The sequence below is a fragment of the Arachis duranensis genome, chromosome 9, assembly GCF_000817695.3.
Source record: "Arachis duranensis cultivar V14167 chromosome 9, aradu.V14167.gnm2.J7QH, whole genome shotgun sequence".
Taxonomy (NCBI): domain Eukaryota; kingdom Viridiplantae; phylum Streptophyta; class Magnoliopsida; order Fabales; family Fabaceae; genus Arachis; species Arachis duranensis.
The window spans coordinates 48,378,166-48,387,144 of NC_029780.3; the positions used below are offsets into that span (position 1 = coordinate 48,378,166).

The following is an 8,979-nucleotide window of genomic DNA, read 5'->3' on the forward strand; positions in this document are numbered from 1 at the left end:
AGTTAAGAATATTATGATCATGATGAACAGTGTACATCATATGCCTAAAAATGTTGCTTGGAAATAATCTTGTGCTATAATATGTGGCTACATTTGAATGATATGATGTACCAACATGTGTCATGTGATTCTTGTGGCATCCAAAAATATAAGCTTTTCAAAGAAATGCATTATTAATTGAATATTGTAAAATACGTGTTGATATTATTTAATAATGTTAACAAAATGCAAGAATGAATAAGAAGAATTTTGTGCATTAGTAAAAACAGGTTGCATCAATAATAGTAAAATGAGTTAGGTGTAAAATATAGTGAATTAGATTATGTGTTTAGAAAATTAAATAGTTTTCTTTTCCAAGTGTATTGGGGTTTCTAATTGATGAGAATTCTTCCATTACTTTAATTGGTATATCCTAAGCATAAAGCCTCGCCTAATATATTCCAATTCTTTTCGCTCCTCAAATCCAGTTTCTAAGAAAAAGACACAAAAAAATTCTCCTTTTTTTTTTTTGGCTAAGATAGGTAGTTTTATTAAAATGATGAAAGGTCCAAATTTGGACAACAGGCAAAAAAAAAATTGGAATAGTTCCACCAGCGTTTAACTAATAAGAATAAGACTATTACAATTTAGGGAAAAGGCAATTGAAAAAATTAGGTCGTTCTCTTTCTTTCTATTATTATTGTTTGTGCTAGTTTTATACTCAGAGATGGTGATCGTAGAACTCCTTCAAATATCAATTCATTTCTTGCTTTCCAAAGCTGCCAAAGTAGATTGGCCACCAGTTCAAGCTTTTCGTTGGGCTCTGCGTTGCTCTTCACCTTCTCCATGGTGCTGACCCACCATCGCGAGTGATGAGCGGATAATTTATATGCTTTTTGACATTATTTTTAGATAGTTTTTAGTAGTATCTAGCTACTTTTAGGGATGTTTTCATTAGTTTTTATGCTAAATTCACATTTCTGGACTTTACTATGAGTTTGTGTGTTTTTCTGTGATTTCAGGTATTTTCTGGCTGAAATTGAGGGACCTGAGCAAAATTCTGATAGAAAGCTGACAAAGGACTACTGATGTTGTTGGATTCTGACCTCCCTGCACTCGAAATGGATTTTATGGAGCTAAAGAACTCCAAATGGCACGCTCTCAACGGTGTTGGAAAGTAGACATCCAGAGCTTTCTAGAAATATATAATAGTTCATATTTTATTCGAGATTAGATGACGTAAACTGGCGTTCAACGCCAGTTCCATGCTGCATTCTGGAGTCAAACGCCAGAAACACGTCACGAACCAGAGTTGAACGCCAAAAAAACGTTACAACGTGGCGTTCAACTCCAAGAGAAGCCTCTATACGTGTAAAGCTCAAGCTCAGCCGAAGCACACACTAAGTGGGCCCCGAAAGTGGATTTTTGCATCAATTACTTACTTCTGTAAACTCTAGTAGCTAGTCTAGTATAAATAGGACATTTTACTATTGTATTAGACATCTTTGGATTATTTTTGGATTACCTTATGATCCTTTGATTACGTTCAGAGGGGCTGGCCATTCGGCCATACCTGGACCATCACTTATGTATTTTCAACGGTGAAATTTCTACACACCATAGATTAAGGGTGTAGAGCTCTGCTATACCTCGAGTTTTAATTCAATTACTACTATTTTCTATTCAATTTAGCTTATTCTTGTTCTAAGATATTCGTTGCACTTCTCCATGACGAATGTGATGATCCGTGACACTCATCATCATTCTCACCTATGAATGCGTGACTGACAACCACTTCCGTTCTACCTTAGACCAAACGCATATCTCTTGGATTCCTTAATCAGGATCTTCGTGGTATAAGGTAGAATTGTTGGCGGCATTCATGAGAATCCGAAAAGTCTAAACCTTGTCTGTGGTATTCCGAGTAGGATTCAGGGATTGAATGACTGTGACGAGCTTCAAACTCGCGATTGTTGGGCGTGATGACAAACGCAAAAGAATCAATGGATTCTATTCTGACATGATCGAGAACCAACAGATGATTAGCCGTGCTGTGACAAAGCATTTGGACCATTTTCACTGAGAGGATGGGATGTAGCCATTGACAACGGTGATGCCATACATACAGCTTGCCATGGAAAGGAGTAAGAAGGATTGGATGAAGGCAGTAGGAAAGCAGAGATTCAGAAGGAGCACAACATCTTCATACGCCTATCTGAAATTCCCACCAATGATCTACATAAGTATCTTTATCTTTATTTTATGTTTTATTTATTATTATTTTTGAAAACCAATATAATCATTTAAATCCGCCTAACTGAGATTTACAAGATGACCATAGATTGCTTCATACCAACAATCTCCGTGGGATCGACCCTTACTCACGTAAGGTTTATTACTTGGACGATCCAGTGCACTTGTTGGTTAGTTGTGCGAATTTGTGAAGAAAGTGCTGAGTTAATATATGCGCATACCAAGTTGAATGCCATTATTAGAGATCACAATTTCGTGCACCAAGTTTTTGGCGCCGTTGCCGGGGATTGTTCGAGTTTGGACAACTGACGGTTCATCCTGTTGCTCAGATTAGGTAATTTTCTTTTTTGTTTTATTTTCAAAAAATTTTCAAAAATCTTTCAAAAATTTATCACCTGTCTTCGAAAATTTTCAGAGTTTTTAAGAATGAATTCTAGAGTTTCATGTAACATGTTAAAGCCTAGTTGGCTGTAAAGCCATGTCTAATTTTTGGACCGGAGTTTTAGACTAACATTATATGATTCTTGGAATTCTGATTGAGGACTTTGGATTCATTACTTCCTTTTTCCAAAATATGTTTTTGAAAAATATAAAATAAAATCCAAAAAAATCAATAAAATCATAAAAAACCAAAAATATTTTGTGTTTCCTGTTTGAGTCTTGTGTCATGTTTTAAGTTTGGTGACAATTGCATGTTTCTCCTTTTCTTGCAATTTTCGAAAATTCATGCATGGTGTTCTTCATGATCTTCAAGCTGTTCTTGGTAAGTCTTCTTGTTTGATCTTGATATTTTCTTGTTGTGTTTTTTGTTGTTTTTCATATGCATTTTTGCATTCATAGTGTCTAAGCATTGAAAATTTCTAAGTTTGGTGTCTTGCATGTTTTTCTTTTCTTGAAAATTTTTCAAAAATAAGTCTTGATGTTCATCTTGATCTTCAAAGTGTTCTTGGTGTTCATCTTGACATTCATAGTGTTCTTGCATGGATCATTGGTTTTGATCCAAAATTTTCATGTTTTAGGTCATATTGGTATTTTTCTCTCTCCTCATTAAAAATTCAAAAAAATCAAAAAAATATATTTTCCTTATTTTTCTCAAAATTTCGAAAATTTGAGTTGACTTAGTCAAAAAATTTTTTAAAACTTAGCTATTTCTTATAAGTTAAGTCAAAATTTTCAATTTTAAAATTCTTATCTTTTCAAAATCTTTTTCAAAAATCAAATCTTTTTTATTTTTTCTATTATTTTCGAAATTTTTAAAATTTATTTTCAAAATCTTTTTCTTATCTTTATTTCAAAATTTCGAAAACTTTACTAACAATTAATGTGATTGATTCAAAAATTTGAAGTTTGTTACTTTCTTGTTAAGAAAGGTTCAATCTTTAAATTCTAGAACCATATCTTTTAGTTTCTTGTTAGTCAAGTAATTAATTTTAATTTTAAAAATTAAATCTTTTTTTAAATATCTTTTTCAATCATATATTTTTAAAATATCTTTTTCAAATCATATCTTTTTCAAAAATTTGATTTGAAAAATCTATTCTAACTTCTTATCTTTTCAAAATTGATTTTCAAATCTTTTTCAACCAACTAATTGACTTTTTATTTGTTTTAAAATTCTTATCTTTTTCAAAACCACTTAACTACTTCCTCCTCTCTAATTTTCGAAAACATCTCCCTCTTTTTCAAAATTCTTTTAATTAATTAATTGTTTCAAATTTTAATTTTAATTTTAATTCTTCTCTTAATTCGAAAATCACTAACCTTTTTTTCGAAATTAATTTTCAAAATTCGCTCCCTCTCATCTTCTTCTATTTATTTATCTATTTACTAACACTTCTCTTTATCTCAAGAATTCGAACCTATCTTCTCCTTTGTGTTTGGATTCTTAACTCTTTTCCTTCTTCTATTCCTTTCTTCTTCTACTAACATAAAGGAATCTCTATACTGTGACATAAAGGATTTCTCTTCCATTTCTGTTTTCTTCTTTCTCATATGAGCAGGAACAAGGAAAAAGGCATTCTTGTTGAAGCTGACCCTGAACCTAAAAGGACTCTGAAGAGGAAACTAAGAGAAGCTAAAATACAACAATCCAGAGAGAACCTTACTGAAATTTTTGAACAAGAAAAGGATATGGCAGCCGAACCCAACAACAATAATGCAAGGAGGATGCTTGGTGATTATACTACACCTACTTCCAAGTTTGATGGAAGAAGCATCTCAATCCTTGCCATTGGAGCAAACAATTTTGAGCTGAAACCTCAACTAGTTGCTCTAATGCAAGAGAACTGCAAGTTTCATGGACTTCCATCAGAAGATCCCTACCAGTTTTTAACTGAGTTCTTGCAGATTTGTGAGACTATTAAGACTAATGGAGTATATCCTGAAGTCTACAGGCTCATGCTTTTTCCTTTTGCTGTAAGAGACAGAGCTAGAACATGGTTGGACTCACAACCTAAAGATAGCCTGGACTCTTGGAATAAGCTGGTCACGACCTTCTTGGCTAAGTTCTTTCCCCCTCAAAAGCTGAGCAAGCTTAGAGTGGATGTTCAGACCTTCAAACAGAAAGATGGAGAATCCCTCTATGAAGCTTGGGAAAGATACAAACAGATAACCAAAAGGTGTCCTTATGACATGCTTTCAGAGTGGACCATTCTGGATATATTCTATTATGGTCTATCTGAGTTCTCTAAGATGTCACTGGACCATTCTGCAGGTGGATCCATTCACCTAAAGAAAACGCCTGCAGAAACTCAAGAGCTTATTGACATGGTTGCAAATAACCAATTCATGAACACTTCTGAGAGGAATTTCGTGAATAATGGGACACCTCAAAGGAAGGGAGTTCTTGAAATTGATGCTCTGAATGCCATATTGGCTCAGAATAAAATTTTGACTCAACAAGTCAACATGATTTCTCAAAGTCTGAATGGATGGCAAAATGCATCCAACAGTACTAAAGAGGCATCTTCTGAAGAAGAAGCTTATGATCCTGAGAACCCTGAAATGGCAGAGGTAAATTACATGGGTGAATCTTATGAAAATACCTATAATTCATCATGGAGAAATCATCTAAATTTCTCATGGAAGGATCAACAAAAGCCTCAACAAGGCTTTAATAATGGTGGAAGAAATAAGCTCAGCAATAGCAAGCCTTTTCCATCATCTTCTCAGCAACAGACAGAGAATTCTGAACAGAGCCCCTCTAACTTAGCAAACATAGTCTCTGATCTGTCTAAGGCCACTTTAAGTTTCATGAGTGAAACAAGGTCCTCCATCAAAAATTTGGAGGCACAAGTGGGCCAGTTGAGTAAGAAAGTCACTGAAACTCCTCCTAGTACTCTCCCAAGCAATACTGAAGAGAATCCAAAAAGAGAGTGCAAGGCCATAGACATAATCAACATGGCCGAACCAAGGGAGGAAGGAGAGGACGTGAATCCCAATGAGGAAGACATCATAGGACGTCTCTCAAGTAAGAAGGAGCTCCCTATTGAGGACCCAAAGGGATCTGAAGGTCATATAGAGACCATAGAGATCCTATTAAACCTCCTTCTACCATTCATGAGCTCTGAAGACTATTCTTCCGCTGAAGAGGATGAAAATATAACTGGAGAGCAAGTTGCTCAATATCTAAGAGCCATCATGAAGTTGAATGCCAAATTGTTTGGTAATGAGACTTGGGAAGGTGAACCTCCCTTGCTCATTAGTGAACTAGATACATGGGTTCAGCAAACTTTACCTCAAAAGAGACAAGATTCTGGCAAATTCTTAATACCCTGTACCATAGGCACCATGACCTTTGAGAAGGCTCTGTGTGACCTAGGGTCAGGCATAAATCTTATGCCACTCTCTGTAATGGAGAAGCTGGGGATCATTGAGGTACAGCCTGCCATATTCTCATTACAAATGGCAGATAAGTCAGTAAGACAGGCTTATGGATTGGTAGAGGACGTGTTAGTGAAGGTTGAAGGCCTTTACATCCCTGTTGATTTCATAATCTTAGACACTAGGAAGGAGGAGGATGAATGCATCATCCTTGGAAGACCTTTCCTAGCCACAGCAGCAGCTGTGATAGATGTTAACCTAGGAGAACTAGTCCTTCAATTGAATGGGGACTACCTTGTGTTTAAGACCCAAGGGTATTCTTCTGTATTGATGAGCGGATAATTATACGCTTTTTGGCATTGTTTTTAGTATGTTTTAGTTAGTTTTTATTATATTTTATTAGTTTTTATTTAAAATTCACTTTTCTGGACTTTACTATGAGTTTGTGTGTTTCCTGTGATTTCAGGTATTTTCTGGCTGAAATTGAGGAACCTGAGCAAAAATCCGATTCAGAGGCTGAAAAGGACTGCAGATGCTATTGGATTCTGACCTTCCTGTACTCAAAGTAAATTTTCTGGAGCTACAGAAGCCCAATTGGAACACTCTCAAATGCGTTGCAAAGTAGACATCCTGGGCTTTCCAGCAATGTATAATAGTCCATACTTTACCCGAGATTTGATGGCCCAAACAGGCGTTCCAAGTCAGCTCAAGAATTCTGGCGTAAAACGCCGGAACTGGCACAAGAATGGGAGTTAAACGCCCAAACTGGCACAAAAGCTGGCATTTAACTCCAAGAAAAGTCTCTACACAAAGAAGCTTCAATGCTCAGCCCAAGCACACACCAAGTGGGCCCGGAAGTGGATTTTTATGTCATTTACTCATCTTTGTAAACCCTAAGCTACTAGTTCTCTACAAATAGGACCTTTTACTATTGTATTTTCATCTTTTTGATCAATTTAGATCTGAGGATCATCTTGGGATGTCTAGTTCTTAGATCATGGGGCTGGCCTCACAGCCATGCCTAGACCTTGTTCTTATGTATTTTCAACGGTGGAGTTTCTACACACCATAGATTAAGGTGTGGAGCTCTGCTGTACCTCGAGTATTAATGTAATTACTATTGTTCTTCTATTCAATTCAGCTTATTCTTGTTCTAAGATATCACTTGTTCCTCAACTTGATGAATGTGATGATCCGTGACACTCATCATCATTCTCACCTATGAACGTGTGCCTGACAACCACTTCCGTTCTACCTTAGATTGAGTGGATATCTCTTGGATCCCTTAATCGGAATCTTCATGGTATAAGCTAGAATTGATGGCGGCATTCTTGAAAATCTGGAAGGTCTAAACCTTGTCTGTGGTATTCTGAGTAGGATTCAAGGATTGAATGACTGTGACGAGCTTCAAACTCGCGATTGTGGGGCGTTAGTGACAAACGCAAAAGAATCACTGGATTCTATTCCGACATGATCGAGAACCGACAGCTGAATAGCCGTGCTGTGACAGAGCGCATTGAACATTTTCACTGAGAGGACGGGACTATAGCCATTGACAACAGTGATGCCCAACATACAGCTTGCCATCGAAAGGAGTAAGAAGGATTGGATGAAGACAGTAGGAAAGCAGAGAGACGGAAGGGACAAAGCATCTCCAAACGCTTATTTGAAATTCTCACCAATGAATTGCATAAGTATCTATATCTTTATTTTATGCTTTATTCATAAATCATCTATAACCATTTGAATCTGCCAGACTGAGATTTACAAGATGACCATAGCTTGCTTCATACCAACAATCTCCCTGGGATCTTCGCTTACTCACGTAAGGTTTATTACTTGGATGACCCAGTGCACTTGCTGGTTAGTTGTGCGAAGTTGTGATAAAGAGTTGAGATTGCAATTGAGCGTACCATGTTGATGGCGCCATTGATGATCACAATTTCGTGCACCAAGTTTTTGGCACCGTTGCCGGGGATTGTTTGAGTTTGAACAATTGACGGTTCATCTTGTTGCTTAGATTAGGTATTTTTCAGAATTTTTAAGAATGAATTCTAGTGTTTCAAGGTGATGTTCTTATCATCACCAAAGCTGATTGATTTTCATCAATTTAGCTCTTGAATGTAATGTCCTTCTGAAGCTTGGCTAGCCATGTCTAATTTCTTTAGACTGAAGCTTTAGACTAACATTGCATGATTCCTGGAATTCTTATTAAAAATTTTGAATCTCTTTATTTTCTTCTCCATATAATTTTCGAAAAAACCAAAAAAAATTTACAAAATTCATAAAAACCAAAAATATTTCTTTCATTGAGTCTAGTGTCTCATTTTAAGTTTGGTGTCAATTGCATGTTTCTATTCTTCTAGCATTTTTCAAATTCCTTCATGTGTCTTCATTGATCTTCAAGTTGTTCTTGATGATTTCCTTGCTCTGATCTTTAAATTCTCTTGTCTTGCTTGTTTTGTTGTTTCTCATATGCATTCTCAATTTGTTAGTGTCAGTAGTATACAAACTTCTAAGTTTGGTGTCTTGCATGCATTGTCTATTTGATTTTAGTTGCATTTTTATTATTCCTCATTATTAAAAATCCATAAAATTTTTAATTGTGTCTTTTCAAGTCAATAATATAGAGAATTGAAGATTCAGAACATACAGCAGAGGAATTACACAGAAAAAGCTGGGCGCTTAAAACGCCCAGTGAGGAAGGAAAACTGGCGTTTAAACGCCAACCAGGATACCTGGCTGGGCGTTTAATGCCCAAAAGGGTAGCATTTTGGGCGTTAAATGCCAGAATGGATACCATTCTGGGCGTTTAACGCCAGGATGGCACAAGAGGGAAGATTTTGTTTTTAATTCAAAATTTTTTCAAGTTTTCATAATTTTTCAAAATCAAATCTTTTTCAAATCATATCTTTTCAATCATAT

The 8,979-nt window shown here is 35.9% G+C and overlaps 1 non-coding gene across 1 annotated transcript; it reads right to left on the bottom strand.

The window, feature by feature from the left end:
* Positions 1-4,761: 4,761 nt before the first annotated feature.
* On the bottom strand, positions 4,762-4,869 carry LOC127741979 (small nucleolar RNA R71). The gene has a single exon (XR_008003166.1). It is a non-coding gene; the product is annotated as a small nucleolar RNA R71 (small nucleolar RNA).
* Positions 4,870-8,979: the final 4,110 nt, after the last annotated feature.